The sequence below is a fragment of the Nycticebus coucang genome, chromosome 16, assembly GCF_027406575.1.
Source record: "Nycticebus coucang isolate mNycCou1 chromosome 16, mNycCou1.pri, whole genome shotgun sequence".
Taxonomy (NCBI): domain Eukaryota; kingdom Metazoa; phylum Chordata; class Mammalia; order Primates; family Lorisidae; genus Nycticebus; species Nycticebus coucang.
Genome location: NC_069795.1, coordinates 70450013 through 70466160, shown reverse-complemented (window position 1 = coordinate 70466160; position 16148 = coordinate 70450013). Strand labels below are relative to the sequence as shown.

At 39.7% G+C, this 16148-nt stretch overlaps 1 protein-coding gene and 1 pseudogene across 1 annotated transcript in view; one reads left to right on the top strand and one right to left on the bottom strand.

Annotated features, from left to right (window-relative positions):
- The window catches only part of STXBP5L (syntaxin binding protein 5L), a 412846-nt gene that overhangs the window by 238078 nt on the left and 158620 nt on the right, over positions 1-16148 (bottom strand). The gene's annotated exons all lie outside the window — the stretch shown is intronic.
- Positions 5911-10863, top strand: LOC128568065 (target of EGR1 protein 1-like; annotated as a pseudogene).

Below are 16148 nucleotides of genomic sequence, written 5' to 3'. Positions count from 1 at the left end.
GCCGGGCTGCTTTGAGAATCTTCTCTTTCATGTTAACTTTAGTGAAGCTAATTATGATATGTCTGGGAGATGGCTTTTTGGGGTTGAATCGTGCTGGGGTTCTGAAGCTGTCTGCTATCTGAATTTCAGATTCTCTAGGCATGTCTGGAAAATTTTCTTTCATAATTTCATGTAGAAGGGCCTCTGTGCCCTTGGCTGCCACGTCATCAGCCTCCGAAATTCCTATAACTCTTATGTTATTTTTTTCCGAATTATCTGAGAGCTCTCTGAGTGAGTGATCCGTTTTTGCTCTCCATTTCTCTTCCTCTTTGAGAGATTGGGAGCGTTCGAAGACTTTATCTTCAATGTCAGAAATCCTTTCTTCTGCTTGCTCCATTCTGTTACTGAGGGATTCTACTGTATTTTTCATATCTTTGAGGGCTGTAAGTTCTTGTTTCAGTGTGTCTAAGTCTTTGGTGGTTTTGTCTTTAAATTCGTTAAATTCTTGAGACAGTTTTTGAATTTCTCCTCGAATTCCTAATTCCATTTTATTAATCTTGTCTGCAAACCAAATTCTGAATTCGACTTCTGACATCTCAGCCAGTTGTTTATGAATGGGATCTTCAATCACATCTGCCGTATCTTTTCTTGGGGGGGTTGATCTATTCTGGTTATTCATGTTACCAGAGTTTTTCCGCTGATTCCGCCCCATGGTTTACTCCCTTTGGTTTTTCCCCTGGGGTTTTATCGAGGGCCCGTACAGTGTTGTGGCCTGAGAAACTGGGGCCCTGTCTGGTGTGGTGGAGCAAAGTGGTTCTGTCTTGTTTTCAGCTGGTTTCTGTTCGATCCTATTGCAACTTCTACTCTGGCTTGAAGTCTCAGCTGTGTGGAAAAATCAGCAATTAAATCACCCCGCCTGCCCACCTCTGGCCCCAGTTGGAAAAGGAGAATCAAACCTTCCTACAATCGCACACCCAGGGCACCACCTGAAAAGTCCTCAGTCTATTAGCCCAGTTCAAAAGGTCCGAATCAACTGTCTCAATCGGCACTTGTCTCAGGTGGAAGGGTTCAAGAGGTCTCTGGGAACTGGATCACAGGGGCCTGGTGACTCCTCTGAGACAGCTCACCCCAGTGCAGCGTGGAGTCAGGAGGAGCCACCCCGCAAACAGAGCAGTCTGGGAAGGTTGACGTCTCCTTCCCCACTTTGCCCCTCCGTCGGACCCAGTCACTGGTATCTCTGCAGATGGCTAACCCAGTTGCCTGCAGTGAACAGACACTCCAGGGGTTTGCACCTGCCTGAATCGCGAGGAAGTCTGCCAGGCCCCCGCAGACTGCCGCTATCTAGCAGGAGGAGATGGGGCCTGACATCTTTGAGTGTTTGATGCAGGTGATGGGAAGGAGGTGTTCACTCAGGCTTAGCCCCGTCCCTGATGGATGCTGCTAACAGAACAGAACAGAACAGACAACTTTGTGAGGTTCTGTCTCTGTTCCTGTCGTCGCCTACAGGAGACGGGCTGTTTTGAGTTCAAACGTCTTTGCTGCTGGAGAATTGCGTCTGAACACCTCTCTGGGTCGGCCCCGCCCTGGAGGCTTCTGGGTTTGTGAGCCCTGACACCGGTGGCCTCCTCTGGTTGCCCAGGGAGACAGGGGGTGTGGCCTCAGAATATCCAGAAGTGAGCGTTAAAGAAAAAACGGCTGTTGATCTACCTCCAGGGAACTGCTGCTCTGGTGTGGGCACTCAGGCGACCCTTTTCTCCTCTGTCCCGCGCCCCAGAGTCAGCACTGAGCGGCCGCAGTTTGTGCTGGGTCCACACCCCTTAAGAGATCCCCCAAGAATCAGAACTCTTGGGGGATGGGCCCCCAGACCCGGATTGGGAGTGGGGCGGGGGGAAGCTAGAGTTTCATTCAGTTTCACGCAATACTACGGTCCGGGGAGGGCTCCTGCACTGCACCGCAGGGAAGTGCCGCCAAGGCTTGATTTTCCCTCAGCAGAGTGCCCTCTCCTCGCTCACGTATCCCAGAGTCAGTGCTGACCTGACGCAGCTCAGGCACTGTGCACTCCCCTCGAGAAATCACCCAAGGAGCCGAACTCCGGAGGGATAGGCCCTCAGACCCCGAGTGAGAGTAGGGGCTCTCAGCTCTCAGCGGGGAGGCCAGAGTCTTATTCAGTCTTGTGCCCGGGGAGGGCTCCTGCACTGCACTGCAGGGAAGTGCCGCCAAGGCTTGATTTCCCCTCAGCGGAGTGCCCTCTCCTCGCTCACGTATCCCAGAGTCAGCGCTGACCTGACGCAGCTCAGGCACTGTGTACTCCCCTCGAGAAATCACCCAAGGAGCCGAACTCCTGGGGGATAGGCCCTCAGACCCCGAGTGAGAGTAGGGGTTCTCAGCTCTCAGCGGGGAGGCCAGAGTCTTATTCAGTCTTGGGCCCCGTATGCCCGGGGAGGGTTGGTGCACTGCACCGCAGGGAAGTGCCGCGAGGCATAACTCCCCCTCAGCCCGGTGCCCTCTCCTCACTCGGCGTGCCTCAGAGTCAATGCTGACCAGTCGCAACTCGGGGACTGTCCACTCCCCTTGAGAAATCACCCAAGGATCCGAAGTCCTGGGGGACAGGCCTCCAGACCTCAGTGGGCGGGAGGGGAGCGCCGGGGATTCAGGGTTGCCGGCAAAGGATTCCCAAAGTTTTATTCAGCCCTATGTCCGGCAGGAGAACGCCACGGCACCCCAGTAGGGGAGGTAGGTCCAGTTTTTAGAAGGTCTCTCCCGTGGAGTGTAGTGGGAGGGGCTTTAATTTCTGCCCACTTGTTCAATTGTGGGGCTACAGAGCCGGTCTCATGGGGGAGGGGGACTCCCGTCCGCTTGGTGGTGGATTTTGTACCTTTTGTTTGCGTCCTTGTGATCACAACTTGCCTCAGCGGTGTTGATGTGCGTTCTTCAGCCTTCTCTCTTGGTGAGGCTCAAGTCCACCAGGATACTTACTAAATTCCTGTCCCTTAACTCTCCTTCTGGACAGGAGCCTTTGTTGAAAGCTGGCTTCAGTCCGCCATCTTGTCTCCCCTCAACCCTTATTTTTTATCAATTCAAAAGACATCAATCCATCTCTTTTGATTGGGGATATTAATCTATGTAAACTTAATATTATTGAAAGAAGTGAACTCCAAGATGGTGGTTTGAAGACAACTTCTCACCAGCCTCTCTTGAGAAAGTCAGGGGGAGGAGAGACTGGACACTCCTATCTGGATCATCTAGCCCAGAAACATCATTGCAAAGGCACAAAGGGACAGCCTTAAATAATAGGAGTGGCAAAGATAGGAAGAGAGAGTGGCCAGTACATAAAGGAGGTGTAGGGGAGTGTGGTGACCGAGGGACAAAGCCTACTTGTGGAATCCCTAGAGGTTTAGGGGCACTAGAGAACTTCTTCCCACTGACCCTTGTGCAAGTGGACCAAGGACCAATCCAAAATCTGGGCAGGTTCCTCCCTCCATGCAGAAGGTCTGGATTAAAACAATCAGGAACTAGGAATCCACATGAAAGAGCCAGATTGCAAGTGGGTCGGGGTGGGGAATTTGGTCCATAGTGAATCTCACAGCCCAGAAATCATTGGAGAGACTATCTCTGTGTCTTTATGAGGCTTAGGAGTTGTTTGGAAAGTTCTCAGGTCTTGACTTGGCAGATACAATGACAGCCTAGTTGGCATGGCTTTCCAGGGAAGGACTACATAGTCAGCTTTAGCTCCACCTCCCAGGCTCAGATAGTCATATTTGTCCTGGCCCCACAGGATTGCAGAACATATCTAGGAGATTCTGCCTTCTCTACGGGTTCTCATTTTAATTTATGGATTACAGTGGGGTCCCTGGAGTACCCGGCCTACGACCCAGGCCTGTGACACAACATCTCGTGGCTTCAACACTAATGCAGCAAAACAGGAAATCTAGACCTAATCTTCACAGCAACCAGCTAAATCACATCAGAAATATAAGATCCAGCCAAATCATCACATCCAGAAGTGGCTGTGTTTTTTTCCTAATACTGGATCACCACCTACTGTTTTCCCTAAAATTTTTTTAACTGTTCTTCACACCCCAAAATATTGAGATTACATTTAAAATTGCTTTTTCTTTTTCATTTTTTTTATCATTATCTCTTCCAGAGCACCAAAGATTATATTAAACTCAGACATATATTTGTTTTCTTTTTTTCTCTTCTTCCTTTCATTGTTCTTCCATTTTCCACAATATTACTATCCTTTTTTCATTATTATTATTTTACCATGTTATTACTTTTTCCTTCTCTTTTTTTTCTTTCTTCCTTCTCTTCTTTTCTTTGCTCTTCCTTTCTTAACTATAGCGAAGAGCCATTTCAGCATTAAGGCTTAAAGCAAAAAGATCAAAGGGAAGGAGTGAGTGAGAAAAGAAAGCAGGGGAAAGATATATAGATGAAGAAAGCACATGTGAGGAGGAGCTGGCATAAACAACCCCTTCAATATGAAGAAACAGAACAGATAAACAGCCCCCAAGAAATCACAATGTAGATACCACAGACGATCCCAACAATAGAAATATTTTAGAAATGTTGGAAATGGATTTCAGATTATGGATGGCAAAAATGATGAGGGAAGTTGAAGGAAAAATGAAATTCCTTTCCAACAAAAGGAAATTTGAAAATTGACCCAAGAATTTAAGTTTAGACAAGACAAAGTCTCTGAAGGATATGTACAAAACTAGAATGGATATAATGGAGCTTAATGAACTCCATAACTAAGGCCAGGTATGGTGGCTCATACCTATATTCCTAGCACTCTGGGAGGCTGGCGCGAGTGGATTGCTTGAGCTCAGGAGTTCAAGACCATACTGACCAAGAGCGAGACCCCATCTCTAAAAATAGCCAGGCATTGGTGGCAGGTGTCTAAAGTCCCAGCTACTCAGGAGGCTGAGGCAAGAGGATAGCTTGAGCCCAAGAGTCTGAAGTTGCTGTTAGCCATGATGCCATAGCACTCTACTAAGGGGACAAAGTGAGACTCTGTCTCCAAAAATAAAAAAGAAGTGAATGAATGACTATTCAAGAAGTTTCAAAACAGTAGAAAGTTTCAACAACAGATTAAACTATGAAGAAAAAAACCTCAGAGCTTAAAGACAAGGCTATCGAATCATGTAAAGCAGAAGAAAATAAGAGACCAAAATCAGACCAATATCCTAGAGAATAATGGAAGTACACGAAACATACAAATATACGAATTATAGGTATCCTTAAAGGAGAAAAAGAGAATTAAAATTGCATAGATGCTTTAGTTCATAATATCATAACTGAAAACTTCCCAAGCATCACCAAGGATTCAGACATTCACCTACTGGGTGCATACTGAACCCCAGGACAACTCAATTCAAACAGAGCATTTCATAAACACATAGTAATTAATATGACCAAAGTCAAATAAAAGAGAAAAAATTCTACAAGCAACCAGGCATAAGCAGCATCAGACCTAAAAGGGCAAAGCCATCAGGATGAAATTCCTTTCAGCTGAAACTTTAAGCTAGAAGGGAAGAGGCTTAGACTTTCAATCTTCTCAAACAAAACAATTGTCAGTTTAGGATTCTGGCAAAACTAAGTTTATATTTGAGGAAGTAATCAAATCTTTTACCAATATTCAAACATTGAGGAAATTTGTCACTCCAAGACCAGCTCTTCAGGAAGTATGCAGACCAACACAATGGACCACCAGCAAAGTAAAGACACTCAAAAACTAAAAGACAAAGCCTATCTTCTACAACTGCTCAATTGATAAGACAACAACCCTCCATAGATGTTAAACAGATATCCACCCTACTTATCAATTCTCTTAATAAATGTGAATATTTTGAATTCCCCACTAAAGAGGCAGAGGTTGGCTGACTAGATAAAAAAGGACAACCCACAGATATGCTATCTTTAGGAAACATGTGTAACCTCCAAGGACAAAAAAAGACTCAGTGTGAAGGGTTGAAAAACAATATTTCAGGTAAATGGAAATCAGAAGATAGCAGAAGTCAGAATTCTATTTGCAGATATAATTTGCTTTACAGCAACAAAAGTAAAGAAAGACAAACATGGGCACTATATACTGGCCAAGGGAATAATGCTAGAAGACATTTCAATCTTAAATATTTATGTATACCCAATTTAAACATTCCCAGATTTGTAAAACAATACTTACTTGGCCTGAACAATATGATAACCTACAACAGTGCAATAGCTGGAGACTTTAACATAACACTGACAAATCCTCCAAGCACAAACTAAACAAAGAAATGAAAGACTTAAATGTGACTCTAGAATAAATGGGCATAACAAACATATATAGAACATTCCACCCAAATTCTGAGTATACATGTTTTTCATCAGCTCATGGATAATTCTCCAAAATTGATTATATCCTAGGATACAAATAAGACCTCAACAAATTTAAAAAAAAAATAGAAATTATACCTTGTATCTTTATGGACCATAATGGAATAAAAGTAGAAATAAATTCCAGCAGAAACATTCATCCTCATTCAAAATCATGCAAACTAAACAACCCATGACGGACAATAGCTGGATCACATAAGAGATAACAAATTAAATCATTAAGTTTCTTGAACAACAACAACAACAAAAAGAAGCCTGAGCTATCAAAACTGGTGGGATATTGCAAAAGCAGTCCTAAGAGGGATTTTTTTTACATTAAACGTCTACCTCCAGAAAACAGAAAGAACACAAATAAATAACCAATGTATCTCTCAGGGAACTGGAAAAGGAAGAGCAATCCAATCCCAAACCTAGCAAAAGAAAAGAAATAACTAAAATTAGATTATAACTAAATGAAATTGAAGATAAAAGAATTATATAGAAGATTAATGAAATAAGAATTTGGTTCTTTGAAAAGAATAATATTGATAAACCCTTGGTCAGATTAACTAGAAATAGAAAAGGAAAATCTCTAATAAGCTCAGCCAGAAACAAAAAAGGAAAAATAACAACAGATATCAGAGAGATACAAAAGATCTTCACTGAATACTACTATGAGTAGTATTCTAAAAGACTCTATGCCTAGAAATTTGAAAATATGGAGAAAATGAACTAATTCCTGGAGTCACACTATATCCAAGACTCAACCAGAAAGAAATAGAATTCTTGAACAGACCAAAATCGAACATTGAAATTGTAAAAAGTATAAAAAAGCTTCCAATGAAAAGTCCTGGACGAAATAGTTTACACCCAAACCCTACAAAACTTTCAAAGAAGAGTTCATACCTGTAAGGCAGAATCTATTCCAAAACATTGAGAAAAATGGAATCTTTCCCTACTCTTTCTATGAAACAAATATCACTCTGATACTAAAATCAGGAAAGGACACAACCAAAAAAAGAAAACTACAGAGATATTTCATTAATAAATATTGATGCAAAAATACTTAACAAAATCTTAGCAAGTTAAGCTACACATCAAAAACATAATTCATCATGACAAAGTGGGTTTCATCCCCTCGATGCAAGGTTGGTTCAGCATATATAAATCCATAAATGTAATTCATCACATAAACAGAAGTAAAACCAAAGACCATATGATGCTCTGAATAAATGCAGAAAAAAACATTTGACAAAATTTAACATCCTATTTTGAAAAGGACACTTAAGAAAATAGGCAAAGATGGGACATTTTTTAAACTTTATAGAAGCCATTACAACAAACCCATAGATAATACTATACTGAATAGAGAAAAACTGAAGCATTTCTACTTAGAACTGGAACCAGACAAAGATATCTGCTATTACCACCAGTATTCAACCTAGTGCTGAAGTCCTAGCCAATGCAACTAGGCAAGAGAAGTATATCAGTGGTATCCAATGGGGACAGAGGAGAACAAACTATCACTCTTCACTGACAACAATCTTATACTTGGAAAGTCCCAAGGACTCAACCATGAGACTCCTGGAAGTCATCAAGAAATACAGTAAATACAGTAACATTTTAGTATATAAAGTCGATGTACACAAATCAAAGCCTTTGTTATATATGCCAACAGCAGGAAAGCTGAAAATCAAATCAAACATGATACCTTTTACAATAGACTAAAAGGAAAGGAAATATCTTGGAATATACTTAACAAAGGCCATGAAGGATCTCTACAGAGAAATCTATGAAACAATGGGACAAGAAGAGAGGATGTTAACAGATGGAGAAACATACCATGCTCACACTATAAAGAATCAACATTGTTGAAATGTCTATACTACCCAAATTAACCCATATATTTAAGGCAATCCCCATTAAAATTCTAATGTTATACTTCAAAGAGCCCAAGAAAAGTTCTACATTTCATATGAAACCAGAAAAAACTCCAAACAGCTAACTCAATTTTTTGAAATAAGAACGTAGCTGGAGGCATCATGTTACCAGACTTCAGGTTATACTACAAGTCTATACCAATCAAAACAGCATAAAAACAAGAGACACAGATCAAAACTAGCCTCAAATCACCATATTTGATAAAGCAAACAAAAGGATAAATTGGGGGTAAAGAATTCTTATTTAATAAATGGTGCTGAAATGTGGAAGGCTGACACCACAGCATCCATTTTGTAGGCCAAGCACCATTTCCTATACTAACAGACTTAAGTTTCTATTTCCCTGCAAACGCTAGGCCTCTTCTTGTAAATCATATGAGCGAAACTTGGAAACTTGCCGGTGGGAATTTTCCGCTGCGGCTGGGTTGCTTGGATACCCGGTGATGCAAACTTCCTCTTTCACCTACCCTTATATACCCTGAAAGAACATTGTAATAAACGAGACTTGATCAGACTCCTGTCTTGTCTCCATTCTTCACGCCTCTTGCCCCTTCCCATTCTCACCCCCTCCTCCAGGTATCCCTGTCGACTGACCCGCAAGCCGGGTCACTGAAAGAACTGGTGAGCCACATGTAAAAGTCTGAATCTAGATCCACACCTCCCACCACTTACAGAAATTAACTCACAATAGATAAAAGATTTAAATCTAAAACATGATGAAAGTATGAGAAAACTCTTGGTGATTTGGCCTTAGGAAAGAATTTATGAGGAAGACTCCAAAGGTAATAGCAGCAACAGCAAAAAAAATAAATATGACCTGATCAAGTTAAAAAGTTTCCATGAGGCTAAAGACAAGACACAAGAGACAACTTTCAGAGTGAGATAAGATATTTGCATGCTACGAATCTGACAAAGGACTTATAACCATAATATACAAAGAACTCAAGCAAATCAACAGAAAAAGAACAAACAACCCCATTAAAAACTAGGCAAGACATATGAACAGAATCTTTTCTCATGAGGACAGATGAATGGCCAAACACATGAAAAAATACTCCCTGTCTTTAATTATCTCTGAAATGCAGATCAAAACCACATCGAGAGACAGACAACTCAGGCTGGAGAAGTGTGGCATCATGATCACCAACAACAAAGATGGTGTGCTTCAGCTCCAGCAACTTTGAAGAGTGGTGTCAGCAAAAGCATAAAATCTGGGGAGGAACTAGCAGTTCAGGTTCCTGTGGTGGGATGTGCAAAGCAACAACTTCAAGGAGATTTGGCCATCCCTTCTGGCTGTAAAGACAGATAACCTTGTGGCTGTGGATACACAGCTGAATGGGCTTGGAGACAGAGTTTGTTGAACCAGTGCAAATCAAGAAATGTTACAAGGCTATGTGTCATGCTGCCAGGAACTGTTCTATCCTTTCTCTGGGCCTTGCCTGCTTTAAGCAGCTGCTAGACAAGGAAGAACACTCCTACATGGCTCAAGTGTTGGATCTTATCCTCTTGTGCATGCAGAAAAATGTCATAGAACCAAAGTCTGTATAGTTTCTGTTATGGCTTCAACTTCAACCAGCAGTATGCCCAGGGAATCCCCTTCCAATGACAAGGGTAATGAGAGTCAGGGCCTATCAGTATAGACACTGTCCTAGACCCGATCCAGGCCCCTGGCCCCTAGTGCCTTATAGACTTGGTGTTCCTGTACCAGAACTTCTATGCACACCTCCTAGATAGTTTGGGAACCTTCACCACTGACCTGTGTAGATATTCCCAGTAGGCATTTATGACACCAAATATGCTGCTAAGTTTCATGTTTGCTTCATAGCCTCCTACTTAGAATATGTGTTCCAGAAATGTGAACAGGCAAATGGGAAACAGCAGGCAGCTGGCCGTCCACACCTTATCCTGGAGTTCTGCAGCTATCCTTGCATGATGGCCCATATTGACTTCGGCTGCTACATGGCCCCTACAGCCCACTGCCCTCAATCCACAAGTGGCAGTGACAACTTCTTGGCCTACAGCTGATGCCCTCAGTCCCATGATGCTGACCTTTTCATTGACACTGATGAGGCTGTGCTGGAGGATAAGCAGTGATGGCCATGGCATAGAGAAAATGGAGGAGGGCTTTGTTAAGCCTACCTGGGACAGAGACCTTTGAGGAAGCTAAGGATGGTCCTAACATGAAGCAAGTTTGTGGGGATAGCCTCAAAGATGGGGGTGAAACTTGCCTTGCTCCGCCAAGGTCACAAAAAATGACATGGGGCTGAGGCTTAAGATAGCAATGTCTGAAAAAGCTGACTTAGCTACCTCAGAAGTGCCAGGGAGTCATCCAGTTCTAACCCAGTGCCTGGGGATGGATTACATGGGGCTGGTTTTTGATGCCTTTATGACAGGTAATGTGATGGCCTATGTGGGAGTGAACCAGGGACCTAAGCCCTGTGGCTCTAGACACTGGCTCCCTGAATGCCACCATAAGGTGTATCTGAGTGGCAAAGCTGTTCCCCTCACAGTGGCCAAGAGACAGTTCTCCCATTCCTCCAAAGCCCACAAGCAGAAGATAAAGCTGGCTTGTGGCAGCAGCTGACCCAATTTCTACCTAATACTTAAGGGCCAGGAAAGAGCAGCTAAGGGTAGAATAGAGGTATTCAGGTCTCTCTAGCTTGTAAATGTCATATTCTCAACTACTACTGAGTTTGGGGAAATGGGAGGAGGAGTGGTCCTGGTGGAGACACTGCTGCATTGACCTGGATATTCTCCTTTACCCCAGAGGCTGAGGTATAAGTGTACAAGAAAATTGACCAGCGCCAGTAATGCCAACTTTATTTTTTTATATCTGAAAGTGTCTTGGGAAAGTTTTACAGAAAGTATCAATAGAAAAAAATTATGAAAAAAAAAAAAAAAACACAAAAAGAAACCGCTTTGAGATCTCACTTAACCCCAGTAAGAATGGCCTACATCACAAGGTCCCAAATCAGCAGATGCTAGTGTCAATGCAGAGAGAAGGGAACACTCTTGCACTGTCAATGAGATTGCAAACTTTTATAGCCTTTATGGAAAGAAATACGGTGAGTCCTCAAAGAACTAAAAGTAGACTTTCCATTTGATCCTACAATCCCATTACTAGGTATCTACCCAAAAGAAAAAGTCATTTTACCAGAAGAACATACATGCTCAAATGTTTATAACAGTCCAATTAATGACTGCAAAGATGCAGAGACAACCCAAATGTCCTTGAACATATGAACGAATGAATAAACTCTGGTATATGTAAACCACAGAAAACTATTCAGCCATAAAAAGATGAATATTTTCTATCTTTTATAACAACCTGGATGAATTTGTAGAATACTCTCATAAGTATTACAGGAATGGAAACATGAGCATCACATGTACTTAATACCAATTTGAAACTAGATTAACTGAACACCCACATGAGAGAAAAACTCAAATTTAAGAATGTGCCAAGAGGTTCTGCACCTGTATCACCCAGCCACATACACCGAGGTTGGTGGGTTCGAACTTGGCCAGGGCCAGCTAAACAACTGCAACAAAAAAAAGTAGTCAGGTGTTGTGGTGGGCGCCTGTAGTCCCAGCTACTTGGGAGGCTGAGGCAAGAGAATCACTTAAGCCCAAGAGTTTGAGGTTGCTATGAGCTGTGACACCACAGTACTCTACCGAGGGCAACACAGTGAGACGCTGTCTCAAAAAAAAAGAAAAAAAAGGAATGTGCCAAGAGAGGGTTGAGCACATTCCCACTCAACATGAACTATGTACAAGTATATGTTTGTTTGTTTTTTAAAATTTATTTCCAGTTAAAATATTTGATTTGGTTAAGTAGAGTTCGTCTGTGGTTATGTCCCATACACAAGAGGTGTGCCAACCCCCCATCCTGTGCTCATTCAGTGAGAGCATCCCAACCCCTCACTCTCCCTTGTTACCTTTCCCTGCAACTTGAATTTCTCCTGTTTGGGCATGCATCTACTGGCTTCATATTAGTATTGAGTACATTGGATATTTACTTTTACATATTTTTGATACTTAGGCACACTTTCTGAGCAATGTTCTCATCTACAACTTGGACTTTACCTTACAAATGCAAACTATGTAACCTATGTGCCCTCATATTAATCTAAAATTTAAAAAAAGGAAAAGAAAAAGATTATTAGTAATAGGGAAGGATTTATTATTGCCATTTTATTAAGATTTTTTGTCTTATAATTCCTTTGTCTTTTCCTCTCTTGCTGGCTTCCTTTCCATTTTTTGGAGTTTTTTGTATTGATATGCTTTGATTCCTTTCTCTTCTATTTTGTGTAACTTCTATAGACCTTAGGATTTACAAGATATATATAATACTTTATTATAAGCTGATTAGAGTTCAAACTCTACACTTTAACTTCTCTCCCTCCAGAACATATCTTTTAGTGTTGTCACAATTTTCATCTATTCATGTTACATAGGTTTTAACATACTGTTCATTTGTAGTTAAATACTTTTATCTTTTAAATTGGAATGAAGTGATTTACCTATCACCATTACAATATGAAATGGATTTATCTATATATTTACTTTTAAAATAGTTTTATATTTTCTTCTGCTATGATGTTTTAAGCTTACTTTTGTTTCAATTTGAGTGTTTTTTCAGTCTTTATTGTTTTATAATTGACAGGTAACATTGTATGTTTTTATCATAATATGTGAAATACATGCATTGTAGAATGGTTAAATCTAGCTAATTAACAAATGCATTACTTTATGTAGTTATCAGTTTTGTGGTAAGAGCACATAACATCTATTCTGTCTATATTTTGTTTTGTTTTTGTTTTTTGTATAAGCAAAGTAATAGTACTTTAAAATTTTTCTACAATGATTATATATGTTTTATATCAAAATATTAAGGGGGTGCAAATTTTTAATTTTTATTAAATCATAACTGTATACATGTATGTGGTACAATGTGATGATTTAATATACAGTGTGTAATGCTGAAATCTAACTGACTAACATAACCATTACCTCACTTATTTTTTGTGGCAAGACATTTATAACATACTCTTAGTTGATTTGAAATGTACCCTTCCATTGTTCACATTAGGTGAGATTCCACGAAATACTTTAGTTATCATTTTAGTGGTAAGAGCACATAACATCTATTCTGTATATATTTTTCAAAAATATATCATCACTAATTATAGATGCCTTTTTGTAAAACTGGCCTCTTAAAATTTATTTCTCATATCTAACTATAGTTACCTATTCTTTGATGAAATTGTCTTTATCTCCTTCCCGCCACTACCCACTCTAACCTCTGTAACCATTCTACTCTCTACTTCTATGTGATCAACTTTTAAAAATATTACATATAAGTGAGATTGTGTGGTACTTATATTTCTGTTCCTGGCTTATTTCACTTAGCATGTCCTCCACGTTAATCACCCCCATGGTCAGAAAAGGCAGGATTTCATTTTTATGGCTTAATAGTATTTTACCATGAATATATACCACATTGCCCTAATCCATCTAAGTTAGGTTGATTCCATATCTCGGTCATTGTGAATAATGCTCTGATAAACATGGGAGTACAGATACTTCTTTGCTATACTGATTTCAATTTATTTGCATATATACCCAGTATATACTGTAACTTATCATTGAGTATAGTCATTTTTTGATGGATACACTGATTTCAAATTGTGGGTATTGTAAATAGTGCTGCAATAAACATGCAAGTGCAGATATCTTTTTGATATACTGAATTTCCTATACCTAGCAGTGGGATTTCTGAGTCACATGGTACTTCTACTTTTAGTTTTTTGAGGAACCTCCACACTATTCTCCATAATGGTTGCATTTAATTTACATTGCTGCCAACAGCATACAAAGGTAACACTTATCTTTGCCATCATTCATTATTGCTTGTCTTTTTGATGAAAGTCATTTTAACTGGGGTTGGGGAGATAGTTCATTGTAGTTTTGATTTGCATTTTTCTAATAACTAATGATGTTGAGCATTTTTTCATATACTCATTGGTCGTTTCTATGTCTTATTTTGAGAAATACTACTCAGATCTTTCATCCATTTTTAATCATATTATTTGATTGTTTTTTGCTATTGCATTTATTGGAGCTCCCTATATATTCTAATTATTAATCCCTTCTCAGATGGATAGTTTGCAAATACTTTCTCCCATTCTGTGAGTATTCTTTTCACTTCGTTGATTGTTTCCTTTGTCATGCAGAGGCATTTTAGCTTGACATGATCCCAATGGTCCAATTTTGCATTGGTTGCCTGTGCTTTGAGAGTTATTACTCAAGAAGTCCTTGCCTACACCAATGTCATGAAATATTTCCCTAGTGTTTTATTTTATACTTTCTGGTCTTTGAGTTAATTTTAAGTCTTTAATCCACTATGATCTGATTTTTGCATATGGCAAAAGACAAAGGTCTAGTTTCATTCTTCAACATGTATTCAGTTTTTCAAGTGTCATTTATTAAAGAGACTATCCTTTCCTCAATGCATCCTTTCCCCAATACTCCTGTCAAAGATAATGTTCACTAAAGATGTGTGGATTTATTTCTGGGTTCTATATTCTGTCCCAATGGTTTGTGTGTCTCTTTTTATGCCTATACTGTACTGTTTTGTTTACTATAGCTCTGTAGTCAGGTAATGTGATTCCTCCACTTTTGTTGTTCTTGCTCAGCATGGCTTTTGCTATTTTGGATCTTTTGAGGTTTTATATAAATTTTAGAATGATTTTTTCCAATTTCTATGAAGAATATCGTAGGTATTTTGATGGAAATTTCAGTGACTGTAAATTTCTTTGGGTAGTATGGACATTTTAACAATACTGATCTACCAATTCATGAGCATGGAATATATTTCCTTTTTTGTGTATTCTCTTGAATTTTACTACTGTTTTTAAAGTTTTCATTATAGATCTTGTAGTTTTTCTGTCATTTGTTTTTTGACCATTGAGCCATGTCGTAGGGAATATAGAAAGTGGGTAGCCAGAATCAATAGACTACAATTATTTTAACATTCTCATCTCCCTGAGTCTTCTGATTCCTTCTTTAAAAGGACTTTGACATCTATACTTACTTAAGTTACAGGATTAAAAATTAAACCACAGAGCTACTATAACCTCACAGTAACAATACCAAGAAGCTTAGCTAGCAGATCTGTTCACACTGGTTTGCCTGTTCTCTTCTCACCACAGGACATGGCTCAATGGTCAAAAAACAAATGACAGAAAAACTACAAGATCAGATCAGATCAGATCGGGAACAAAGGAACCACAAGGGGGCTAAGAGAACAGCATGTTGCAAAGGTCATGAAGACACTGAGTCAACTAAAGGATGGTGCACCTATAAAAGAGCCTAAACTCCTCACAACAGAAAGATGTGGTTCTTTAAGAAGAGAGCCTACCATCCTCCTCACTTTACTAGAAAAGTAATAAGCCTTTCTTGTCTTTCTCCTCAACCCGCTTGTTCTCATTCTTTGTTTGGGTGTGAGAACAGTTACCAGGCGTTTAGTAACATTTTATATATCTTATATATATTATATATATATAATATATAGTAACATTTAGTAGTTACTATATAGTTTAGTAACTATAAACTATAGTAACTATAAACTATAAACTATATAGTTACTATATAGTTTAGTAACATTTTAAATATCTTATATATTTATATACCAGGCTTTTAGTAACATTTTATATATCTTATATATATTATAAATTTTTGGTTTACTGAATCTCAGAGGTTCTCTAAGGTAGCTATAAATATATATATATATATTATTTATAAATATATATATTTTATATATATATATAGAATCCGGGCTTTAAGAAGCCAAGCCAGAAAATTACT